General features: G+C 35.6%; 1 protein-coding gene and 1 non-coding gene across 2 annotated transcripts in view; one reads left to right on the top strand and one right to left on the bottom strand.

Moving 5' to 3' along the window:
* The window catches only part of KHDRBS2 (KH RNA binding domain containing, signal transduction associated 2), an 844,433-nt gene that overhangs the window by 647,555 nt on the left and 183,659 nt on the right, over window positions 1-13,219 (top strand). The window lies entirely within an intron of this gene.
* On the bottom strand, window positions 1,228-1,334 carry LOC138426132 (U6 spliceosomal RNA). Its single transcript, XR_011251555.1, has one exon. It is a non-coding gene; the product is annotated as a U6 spliceosomal RNA (small nuclear RNA).

The raw sequence follows: 13,219 nt of genomic DNA, 5'->3' as shown, positions 1-13,219 counted from the left end.
TGGTCAATATTTCTGTTTTTGTGCCAGTACCATACTGTCTTGATGACTGTAGCTTTGTAGTATAACCTGAAGTCAGGAAGCTTGATTCCTCCAGGTCCATTCTTCTTTCTCAAGACTGCTTTGGCTATTCAGGACCTTTTGGATTTTCATAAGAATTGTGGAACTTTTTGTTCCAGTTCTGTGAAAAATGTCATTGATTATTTGATAGGGATTGCATTAAATCTGTACTATAGTCATTTTCATAGTATTGATTCTTCCTACACAGAAACAGAATATCTCTCCATCTGTTTATGTCATCTTTGATTTCTTTCATTAGTGTCTTATACTTTTCTGTGTGCAGTTCTTTTATCTCCTTAAGTAAGTTTACTCAGATATTTAATTATTTTTGTTGCATGGTGAATGGGATTGATTCCTTAATTTCTCTTTCTGATTTTTCATTCTTATCATATAGAAATGCAGGTGATTTCTGTGTATTGATTTTGTATCCTGAAACTTTGCTAAATTCACTGATTAGCTCTAGTAATTTTCTGATACTATCTTTAGGGTTTTCTATGCACACTATCATGTCATCTGCAAAACAGTGAGAGCTTTACTTCTTTTCCAATCTGGATTCCTTTTATTCATTTTTCTTCTCTGATTGGTGTAGCTAGGACTTCCAGAACTATGTTGAGTAATAGTGGTGAAAGTGGACAGCCCTGTCTTGTTCCTGATCTTAGGAGGAATGTTTTCAGGTTTTTGTCAATGAGACTGAGGTTTGCTGTAGGCTTATCATACATGGCCCTTACTATGTTGAGGTAGGTTCTTTCTACACCCATTTGTTGAAGAGTTTACATCATAAATAGGTGCCAAATTTTGTGAAAGCCTTTTTCTGCATCTATTGAGATTATCATATGGTTTTTTTTTTTTTATCTTTCAACTTGTTAATATAGTATATCACATTGATTGATTTGTGTATATTGAAGAATCCTTGCATCCCTGAAATAAACCCATCTTGATAATGGTGTATGAACTTTTTGATGTGTTTCTGAATGCATTTTGTTAAAATTTTGTTGAGGATTTTTGCATCTATGTTCACCAGTGATATTGACCTGTAGTTTTCTTGTTTTGTCTTTGCCTGGTTCTGGTATCAGGATGATGGTAACATCATAGAATGAATTTGGAAGTGTTCCTTCCTCTGCAATTTTTTTGAAAGAGTTTTAGAAGTATAGGCATTGGCTTGTCTCTAAATAAAATATGGAATGCTTCACGAATTTGCGTGTCTGCTTTGTACAGCGGATGTGCTAATCATCTCTGTTTTGTTCCAATTTTAGTGTATGTACCACCGAAGCGAGCACTAGAGTATTGTTTAATTCTAAGGGAGTAAACAAAACCACCTCAAGGGGATTTGTACATGTACATTCTATACACATGTATATTCTTTTTTTTAATTTTTTTCACATGTATATTCTTATTAAAATAATTCCTTGTGTTTTTATTCCATAATATCCAAAGATTTTGCATAGTCATTATCTCAGCAGATCCTGGTAAGGGCTCTGTGAAATGGCTTAGCTGGTGATTATATCTCTGTGCCATGGAAAAGAGAAAGAAAGGCAAAGGCAAAATTTCCCAAAGAAAAGCAATTGCAAAAAATGCTCAAACTACTGCACAATTGCACTCATCTTACATGCTAGTGAAGTAATGTTCAAGATTCTCCAGGCCAGTGTTCAACAGTATGTGAACCGTGAACTTCCAGATGTTCAAGGTGGTTTTAGAAAAGGTCGAGGAACCAGAAATCAAGTTGCTAACATCTGCTGGATTATTGTAAAAACAAGTGAGTTCCAGAAAAACATCTATTTCTGCTTTATTGACTATGCCAAAGCCTTTGACTGTGTGGATCACAATAAATTGTGGAAAATTCTGAAAGAGAAGGAAATACCAGACCGCCTGACCTGCCTCTTGAGAAATCTATATGCAGGTCAGGAAGCAACAGTTAGAACTGGACATGGAACAACAGACTGGTTCCAAATAGGAGAAGGAGTACGTCAAGGCTGCATATTGTCAGCCTGCTTATTTCACTTATATGCAGAGTGCCTCATGAAAAACGGTGGACTGGATGATGCACAAGCTGGAATCAGGATTGATGGGAGAAATATCAATAATCTCAGATACGCAGATGACACCACCATTATGGCAGAAAGTGAAGAAGAAATAAAGAGCCTTGTGATGAAAGTGAAAGAGGAGAGTGAAAAAGTTGGCTTAAAACTCAACATTCAGAAAACTAAGATCATGGCATGTGATCCCATAACTTCATGACAAATAGATGGGGAAACAGGGGAAACAGTGACAGACTGAAATTTTGGGGGCTCGAAGATCACTGTGGATGGTGACTGCAGCCATGAAATTAGCAGAGCCTTGCACCTTGGATGAAAAGGTTTGACCAACCTAGACAGCATTTTAAAAAACAGAGACATGACTTTGCCAATAAAGGTCCGTTTAGTCAAGGGTATGGTTTTTCCAGTAGTCATGAATGGATGTGAGAGTTGGACTATAAAAAACAAACAAAAAACAAACAAACAAAAAAACACCTGAGTGTTGAAGAATTGATGCTTTTGAACTGTGGTGCTGGAGAAGACTCTTGAGAGTCCCTTGGACTGCAAGGAGATCCAATCAGTCCATCCTAATGGAAATTAGCCCTGAATATTCATTGGAAGGACTGATGCTTAAGCTGAAACTCCAATACTTTGGCCACCTGATGCAAAGAACTGACTCATTGGGAAGGACCCTGATGCTGGGAAATACTGAAGAGGATGGGAGAAGAAGAGGATGACAGAGGATAAGATGGTTCAATGGCATCACTGACTCAATGGACATGAGTTTGCACAAACTCTGGGAGTTGGTCATGGACAGGGAGGCCTGGTGTGCTGAAGTCCATGGGGTTGCAAACAGTCAGACACAATTGAACAACTGAACTGATGGAAGAGAGAAATGCAGCCTGTGATTAATGAACTGTGTCCACGATTGACACCACAACTGATTAAAGACCCTGACACTTACCTGGTGAGGTTTCTTACATTGCTCTTGCAACTATAATACTTTAATAAGAAATATTTAATATGGAATTGCTATGTAGGCATAAAATGAGTATCTTTAGAGAGCCTTCTATAACTGATATAGTCTGAACTTGTTATCTCCATCTGCATTAGTCATAATTTCAGTAGATTTTTGGCTACATATCTTCATACTTAAAAGTTCCAATATTCAAATAATGAGCCTCAAGCTTTTCTCATTTTCTAATCCAACTGTCAAATTTAAAATCTGATGAGAGTGGAATCTGTGATAGTGAAGGCATCATTCTGGCAGAAAGGATTCCATTTAGAGGCCTTGATAAATGTACTTTGCTTCCCTTTGTTTCCTCACTGTGGGAGTTCAATGTTTGAAATAAAGGAAGACTGAAAGAAAAAGAGAGAGAGAGGGAGAGATGGAGGATAGGAAAGAGAAAGGAAGCAATAAGTGATAAATATGATAAGTAAACATGAATCAAACCTGTAAATAAATATAGAATATAATTTGACTTTATATATATATATATATATATTTTACAGAAAGATACTTATTCACTAAGTTTGAATCAACTAAATTTGTTTTCAGTATATTCTTTCTACTAAAGAATTGAGTGCTAAACCCTACTAACAACTCCAAGAAGGCAACCAAGTCTCTACCTTATAATTCTCATCTACTGATATGTTGACACATGAACACATTTGTATTTGTATCTAGAATAAGAGACATAAAGAATGAAAATACAATTGATGCCCTAAAACCTAAAGAAATTAGCTTTGGAAAATATTTTTTATGACAATTACGATGAAGAAAATTAAAACAGAATCAAAATTACCAAAGATGAAAAAAACTCACCCTCTCTGCTGTTAGTTTTATTATGTTGAGTGATTATATTTACATATTCACTTCATTATGCAGTCTCCTTGTATCTTATACTTCGTACGCTGATTAAGCACATATTTTTGTTCTTAAATATCAACATTGAACAAACTTTATGTTCCTAAAGCTAAGAAAGTACATTTGGCTGCACATAATCCATTTTGAGGTCTTCCTAGGTGGTGCTAGTGGGAAAGAATAGGTTTCCCAATTCAGGAGACATGCGATGTGGGTTCAATTCCTGGTCTGGGAAGATCCTCTGGCAAAGAGCATGGCAACCCATCCCAGTATTCTTGCCTGGAGAATACCATGGACAGAGGAGCCTGGCAGTCTACATTCTATAGGATTGCAAAGAGGTGGACACAACTGTATCTCTTCTACCACAAGAGCATTTCTTTTTTCAAAGCTATTTTGTAATAGCTACAGAAATAATGCTTGCATGCTTAAATCACTCAGCCATATCTGATTCTTGCAACCCCATGGACGGTAGCCCACCAGGCTCCTGTCTTCATGGTATTCTCTCCAGGCAAGAATACTGGGATGGGTTGCCATTTCCTCCTCCAGAGGATCTTCTTGACCAAGGACAGAACCCAGGTCTCCAGTGTCTCCTGCATTGGCAGGTGGGTTCTTTACCACAATGCCACCTGGAAAGGCTCAGAGAAATAATATGCTGGGTTAAGTAAAAGCAAAAGAGAAACACTCCTGAGATTAGTGGCAGTATAGGTATAGGTGAAGGCTTGTTTGCACTGAAAACTAAAATATTTTCCATTTAGAAAATCTACCAACAGATATAGATTGGTATTTATCAGATATTTGTGTATGTATATTTTATGTCTAGGTATACTCTTCAATCGAGCAATTGTTTTTGTATGGAAACCTTGTAAAAATCATTTGAGAAAAGTTCAAATGAAAAGTAGAAGAAAGGAGGAAGGTGAGTGAGAAAGGACAAAGAGAAGGGAGGAGGTCAGGAGAAAGGGAGAGATGGAAAGTTCTCTTTTTAATTTTAAAGAAATTGAGAGTTGCTGAGGATATTCTATGCTTTCAATGATTTTTCTCAGAAAGCCCCAGAAGTATATTTTACTGGAAAGAAACTGGGGACCAGTTCAGTGTAACTATAGTGTTTTTCACACCAATATGTTTATAGCTGCACTTGCCCTTGGAAGAGATTTTCAAGTCATTAAAACCAGCCTTGTCCAATCACCTCCAATGACAGATCGTGGAGAGCTGTACACTGGGTTTCATTTAATATGTACCTGGGAGGAATGTTTTAGCTCATGAAAAAATGTCTTCCAAATAAACACCTCGTTGATTGATGTGACACATCCTAAAGCAGAAGGTTTTTTGAACTGGGAATATATGATAGAAGCTGAAAATATGGTATTACATAAAAAAAAATAACTCCTCCAGACAGTGTGAATGAAATAGCATTTTCAAAGCTATTTTAAAAATATTATATTTTGGAGGTGTTAGCAACTGTCTGGCCTAGAATTTAATTAACAGAAAAAGATTTGAAAAAAGTCCAAGACAAAGAATGTAGGTAATGTAAAAACATGCCTCTCAGGCCAAAAACTTTGGTGACAAATTGCCATGACTATGCTACAGGCATCATTCATACTAATGTCAATGATAGCTCTACAGACTGTAATTTCATAAGTATGCTGAGATATCTAATACAAACAGCCTGCCCAATTTGTCCTTTAAGCATCTATTCTGGTAAGTCCATTGAAATATTTTTTTAAATGGTGCTTTATAGGAAATTTATAATAAAAAGAAATTGTCAAATTGTGACTAGTGTATATAAATGAGGATCAACACATATTGCATATGGCTGATCTAGAGGTTTATCATTTATTAAGATTTATACAAAGTTTAATTTCAACTTATTTACTAATTTTAAATTGCTACTAATTTCAAATAGCTATTTCAAAGATCAAAATATGAAACTTAAATCTGGTCTTCAAAAGCATCTAAGAATTAAATCCTTGATGTAGACTTAAATCCAAAAATGTTAGGATTCCATCGTATAAACTAATTTAGATACAGAAGACTTTGGGACTCCTGTTTTTTCCTATAGGTCTTTTGAGTTGCAGATATACCAAGGGTCCGTAGCAGCAAGCTCATGACTGTCTTCTCATTTTAAACCATCCAATGGGACTTCATTATCATCAGCTGCCCCAATCTCGTGAAAGTGAAAGTGAAGTCGCTCAGTTGTGTCCGACTCTTTGCGACCCCATGGACTGTAGCCTACCAGGCACCTCCGTCCATGGGATTCTCCAGGCAAGAATACTCGAGTGGGTTGCCATTTCCTTTGCTTGTTACTGAACATGACACCTTGCAGTTTAAAACCAGCTGTTGAACATAGATTTAATTTTTTTTAATTAATAAATAAAGAAATATAGATCTAAAAAAACACACAGAAAACTGCTGTTGTAAATGTTTTCCTGTTTTCCTCTTAGCAATCCTTTGAGATGCATGAGTCTTCTAATCATCTGGTTTGAGGAAAACAAAAGCAAGGCATTTCCAATGCAGAAATGGCAGCTGAATTCAGATTTCCTGATGTTAACTTGTAGTCATTATTTACTTTGTCAAATTATTAGCACTTTTGAAGCTATTTGAGGATTTGAGACACACAGAGAAGACAAGGGAGGAGATTTTAAACAAGAAGGTATGCAGGCCACACTCGAAATAATGATTTAAGTGACCTCATTTCTAAAGTTAGTCCTGAGTGAATCATCTATCCACTATAATATTTAGAAATAATTTAAAGCATTTAATATTTCCCACTTTATTAGTGTACAGATATATTCACTTCATATAATAACTTATTATCTTTACTCATGGGTAGAGTGTGTTTATAGTTTATTATGGTTAAGATTGCCCTTGGAAATTGTATGGAAAATTGTTGCAATCAAATTATGTCTTAAGTTATTTTATTTTGATATATTTTAAATAGCTATAAAATTTCATTTCTGTTTGCCAATAAGGAACTTTCTATTAATTAAACTATATCATCACGATTAGATTTAAAAAGATATCTGAGAAATTATAGATGTCTATTGATCATATTAATATTTTTAATGTGTACTGAATTATTAATACCATTCATAAAAACTGGAAATGCCCAACTTTTAATTGAGTTATATTACAAAGTTTTGTATTAATCAGTTGCTTGGAATTCAATTTTTCTTTGAAAATTGTCAGAAATATTGGCTAGAATCTAAAGATATCCTTCTAGAGTCTCTTAAGTCACAATTCAGATGAAAGAAACAAAATAAATAATAACTGATAGAAAACTGTAATATTTATAAATTGAAATTAAGAGATTCATTCTAAACCTTGATGTGCATACACACATTTTTTTTTTTTTGGCCTTCAGGAATTGCACCACTGGTGACACATTAACTATAAGTACATATGTCACTTTTGTTCATTATTTGTGTTTTTTTAGTCTTTAATGTAACAAACTATTAATGCCAAATAATTTTATAATCTTCCAGAATTAAAACAGCAAAATTATATTGCAACATGTTTATTTAAGGTTAAGAATTCATTTGGTGTAGAAACTATTAAACATGTCATACAAAGGCTCATAACAGAGATTTATCCTAATTAAGAAGAGGGAAATAACTGAACCTCTAAGCTGTCATTTTGCTCAGCACAGTTTTAAGTATGTTAAGAATAAAAAGGTATCTGATCCAACTATAATTTTTCTCAAATTTTTAGATGCATATTTTTCATGTTCTAACATTTCTGAAGAAGAAGTTAATTTTAGAGGCAAGAATTGAGAGTACCTTTTTCTTCCTTCATGGTATATAAAATTATGACCCATCATATAACTACCTCAGATTTGATTAAATAAAATGTCCAAATTACCCATATTTGTTATATTTTTTTATTTTATAATCACAACTAATAATAAGAAGAGAATATACTGTTACAAATTAAAGAGTTTTTTTGCTTATTTAGCTGTACCACGCATGTGGGATGTGGCATGTGGGATCTTCAGTTGTGGCTTGTGGTTTCTGGGATCTAGTTTCCTGACCAGGGATTGAACCAGGGCCCCCTACTTTCAAAGCCACTGGACCACTAGAGAAATCCCTAGAGTATATTGTTGCCAATTAATAAGCATGTATCTCAACTCCTACTTACTTTTGGCTCAGAGATTTCATGACAAGCAAGCTTTAATGGGGACCCAAGTCATGATATTAGACCTGCAAGTGAGAAACCAGGGCTACAAACGCCCAATGTCTGACGTAGGGTGCAGCATGCTTGGGGCTGGTGCATGGGGATGACCCAGAGAGATGTTGTGGGGAGGGAGGTGGGAGGGGGGGTCTTGTTTGGGAACGCATGTAAGAATTAAAGATTTTAAAATTTAAAAAATAAAAAAACTAAAAAAAAAAGAATTAAAGATTTTAAAATTAAAAAAAAATAAAATAAAATAAATAAAAATAAAAAATAATAATAATAATAAAAAAAAGCAGACTGATTGGTGAGAAAAGGCTGGAGTGCCAGCTTCTATGTCAATGAGAAGAGAGAACAGAGAGAATTAAAAGTTTCATAGGTAAATTCTGAACAGGACACAGAAATGTAGAATTCAATCATAAATGGCGATTTCAACATCCATCTCTTTCGGGGAAAATTGCAGTGAGACTGCTAAAATTCTCTATTGTTCACCAATTATTCCTTCCAATTTCCTTTGAAAAAGTGAGTTAGGTAAGGACAAATTTAGAGAAGACTTGTACAGGCATTAGAGCAGATCTCTATTAATTCCTGAAATTATAGTTCTTACTATATCATTCTTGTACTTCAATGTGGATTTGCCCTAAACTAGAAAAAAAAAAAAAAAAAAACAAACAAAAACTCAAAAACTGACTAGGCTGAGGTGGGGTCCACATTCCTCTATTATTAAAAAATATACACTCAAGCTTCTTGTATTATCTGTTTCAAGGATTTAATTAAAGATGGCTTGTGAAGTGTAGTTTCTTGTTGATATATTTCATATGTCTTGTCCTTCAAGCTCCTTAAGATGTTGTCTATGTGTGTGCATGCTAAGTCACTTGAAGCATTTCCAACTCTTTGCAACCCTATAGACTGTAGCCCTCCAGACTCCTCTGTCCACAGGATACTCCAGGCAAGAATACTGGAGTGGGTTGCCATGCGTTCCTTTAGGGGATCTTCCTGATCCAGGGACTGAATCTGTAACTCTTATGTCACCTGCATTGGCAGGTGGATTTTACCACTTGTGCCACCTGGAAAGATCCAAGATACTGTTGTCTACATGCAGCATAAACTTGTCTTTTTTCCACTTATCAAAAACATATTCAGACTAGGAGTCAACTTAAGTAGAAATTGTAATAAATTCCCTTGAAATTTCTCTGAAATTTATGAGTGAGAAGAGGAAATACAAAATTAAACAAAAGATATTAAAATTTAGCTTCTAACTTTCACATTGCTGCCCAACTGGGTTAATCCAGTCCCAGCAATGTTTTTGTTGTTGTTGTTGTTCTTTCTCTCTGGCTGAAATCTAAGGTTCCAGACTATGGGTTAAGTGTTTGCTCTGACCATTTTTACAGAACTAAATATTGAGTATCATGTATGACTCCAGTTGTAAATTGATGTATTGCTATGGACTCATTAAAATATTTGGCATATCAGTATATAGGCTTTTTTCTTTTTCAGTTGTAGCTGGTTTGCAATACTATGTTAGTTTAAGGTGAACAGAAAAGTGATACATATATGTGTGTATATATATATATATAGTAATTTTTTCAGGTTATTTTCCATTTCAGGTTATTATAAAGTATTTCTAAGTCATTGTTATTTGTCTATTTTTATGTATAATATACTGTATCTGTTAATCTCATACTTCTAATTTGTCCATATCCTCTTCCCTCTCCTGTTTGTACCATGTTTGTTTTCTATGTCTTTGAGTCTATTTCTGTTCTCTATATAGATTCATTTGTATTATTTTGTAGATACCACATATAAGTGATATATACTTACATTTATCTGTCTGATTCACTTCATTAAGTATACTATTTTCTAGATATATCAGTGTTGCTGCAAATGGGAATATTTCATCATTCTATATGGCTGAATAATATTCCATGGTGGGTATGCATGTGTGTGTGTGTATGTGTGAATATATATCATTTATTAAGTTAATCATCTGTTGATTGGAATTTGGGTTGCTTCCAAGTCTTAGAAATTGTAAATAATATGAACATTAGTGTGCATGTGTCTTTTTCAAATTAGAGTTTTCCTTTTTTTTTCAGTTTACTGGATCATAGCAGGTGATGGCACCCCACTCCAGTACCCTTGCCTGGAAAATCCCATGGATGGGGGAGCCTGGTAGGCTGCAGTACATGGGATTGTGAAGAGTCGGACACGACTGAATGACTTCCATTTCACATTTCACTTTCATGCATTGGAGAAGGAAATGGCAACCCACTCCAGTGTTCTTGCCTGGAGAATCCCAGGAATGGGGAAGCCTGGTGGGCCGCTGTCTATGGGGTCACACAGAGTCAGACACGACTGAAGTGACTTAGCAGCAGCATAAGTATATTTTTAAATTTTTAAGGAAACACTATGCTGTTCTCCATAGTAACTGCAACTATTTGCATCCTTTCCAAAAGCATAGGCGGGATCCCTTTTCTCCACACCCTCTGCAGCATTCATTATTCATAGACATTTTAACACTGTTTGTTCTGACCTGTTTGAGGTGATATCTCATTGTAGTTTTGATTTGCCTTTCTCTTATAGACAACAATACTAAATGTCTTTTCACATGCATGTTAGTCATCTGTATGCCTTTGGGAAAGTATCTACTTAGGTTTTCTGCCCATTCATTCATTAAAAAAAAAATTGATAGTGCTATATGAGCTGTTTGTATAGTTTGTATTTAACCCCTTGTTGATTGCATCATTAGCAAATATTTTCTCCCATTAAAAAGTTGTCTTCTTGTTTTGTTGATGGTTTTCTTTGCTGGGCAAAAGCTTTTACATTTGATTAGGTCCCGTTTGATTATTTTGCTTTTCTTTCTTCTGTCTTGGATGACTAATCTAAGAAAACACTGCTAAAATTTGTGTCAGAGAATGTTTTTCCTGTATTCCCTTCCAGAAGTTTTATGGTGTCATGTCCTATATTTAAGTCTTTACACCATTTTCAGTTTAATTTTCTAATGATGTGAGGGAGTGTTCTAATTTTACTGATTTACATGTATCTCACAGCTTTTCCTGGAGACAGCAATGGCAATCCACTCCAGTACTCTTGCCTGGAAAATCCCATGTATGGAGGAGCCTGGTAGGCTGCAGTCCATGGGATCGTGAAGTCGGGCACAACTGAGCGACTTCATTTTACTTTTCACTTTCATGTATTGGAGAAGGAAGTGGCAGCCCACTCCAGTATTCTTGCCTGGAGAATGCCAGAGATGGGCAAGCCTGGTGGGCTGCTGTCTATGGGGTTGCACAGAGTCAGACATGACTGAAATGACTTAGCAGTAGCAGCACAGCTTTCCCAACATGCTTGTTGAAGAAACTGTCTTTTCTCCATTGCATAACTTGTAATCCTACAAATTAATTGCTTATACATGTATGACTATATTTTGTGTCTCTTTTTTCAATACCATTTTTCTCTATGTCTGTTTTTGTGTCAGTTTTATATTGTTTTGATTACTGTAGCTTTGTACAATAGTTTGAAGTCTGGGAGGGTTATGACTCCAGCTTTATTCTTTTTCCTCAGGATTGTTTTGGCAATTCTGAGACTTTTATGATTCCACATATATTTTAGGGTTCTTTTTTCTAGTTCTGTGAAAAATGTCATGTTGTTTTGATAGATATTGCATTAAATATGTAATCTTTAAATCATTAACTCTTTAATTGCATTAAATTTAGGTATATGTAATATGACAGTATTACAGTAGTAATTATTCCAATCTAAAAGCATGGGATACTTTTCTATTTCCTGGAATTATCTTCAATTTCCTTTATCATTTTTTTTTTTTAGTTTTTAGCATATAGATCTTTCTACTCCTTAGCAAAATTTGATATTTTATTTTATTTTTGTGCAATTTTATATGAGAATTTATTTTTCTTTATTCTGCTGGTATTTCACTATTCAGTTCAGTTCAGTTCAGTCGCTCAGTCATGTCCGACTCTTCGCGACCCCATGAATCACAGCACGCCAGACCTCCCTGTCCATCACCATCTCCCGGAGTTCACTCAGACTCATGTCCATCGAGTCCGTGATGCCATCCAGCCATCTCATCCTCTGTCGTACCCTTCTCCTCCTGCCCCCAATCCCTCTCAGCATCAGAGATTTTTCCAATGAGTCAACTCTTCGTATGAGGTGTCCAGAGTACTGGAGCTTCAGCTTTAGCATCATTCCTTCCAAAGAAATCCCAGGGTTGATCTCCTTCAGAATGGACTGGTTGGATCTCCTTGCAGTCCAAGGGACTCTCAAGAGTCTTCTCCAACACCACAGTTCAAAAGCATCAATACTTCAGTGCTCAGCCTTCTTCACAGTCCAACTCTCACATCCATACATGACCACAGGAAAAACCACAGCCTTGACTAGACAGACCTCAGTCGGCAAAGTAATGTCTCTGCTTTTGAATATACTATCTAGGTTGGTCATAACTTTTCTTCCAAGGAGAAAGCATCTTTTAATTTCATGGCTGCAGTCACCATCTGCAGTGATTTTGGAGCCCCCAAAAATAAAGTCTGACACTGTCTCTACTGTTTCCCCATCTATTTCCCATGAAGTGATGGGACCAGATGCCGTGATCTTCATTTTCTGAATGTTGAGCTTTAAGCCAACTTTTTCACTGTCCTCTTTCACTTTCATCAAGAGGCTTTTTAGCTCCTCTTCACTTTCTGCCATAAGCGTGGTGTCATCTGCATATCTGAGGTGTACAGAAATGCAACAGATTTTCATGTATTGATCTTGTATCTTGCCACACTGATGAATTCATGTATTAGTCCTAATAGTTTTTGTGTGGATACTTTATGATTCTCTACATAGAATACACTGTTATCTGCAAATAGCAACAGATTTAACATCTTTCTTTCTAATTTGGATAACTTTTATATCTTTCTGTTTTGTGATTGCTGTGACTAGGGCTACCAATACTATTTGAATAAAAGTGGTAAGGGTGGGCATCCTTGTCTTGTTCCAGGGACCAAACGAGTGTCTCTCACATTGCAGGCAAATTGTTTACTGTATGAGCTACCAGGGAAGCCTGGTGTATTTCTGCAGTATCAGTTGTTCTTTCCCCTTTTTCACAGCTTATCTTGTTTATTTGGGT

Source organism: Ovis canadensis, chromosome 20 (genome assembly GCF_042477335.2).
Source record: "Ovis canadensis isolate MfBH-ARS-UI-01 breed Bighorn chromosome 20, ARS-UI_OviCan_v2, whole genome shotgun sequence".
Taxonomy (NCBI): Eukaryota; Metazoa; Chordata; class Mammalia; order Artiodactyla; family Bovidae; genus Ovis; species Ovis canadensis.
The sequence above is the reverse complement of the archived record's forward strand: the minus strand, read 5'-3'. Positions and strand labels throughout refer to the sequence as shown.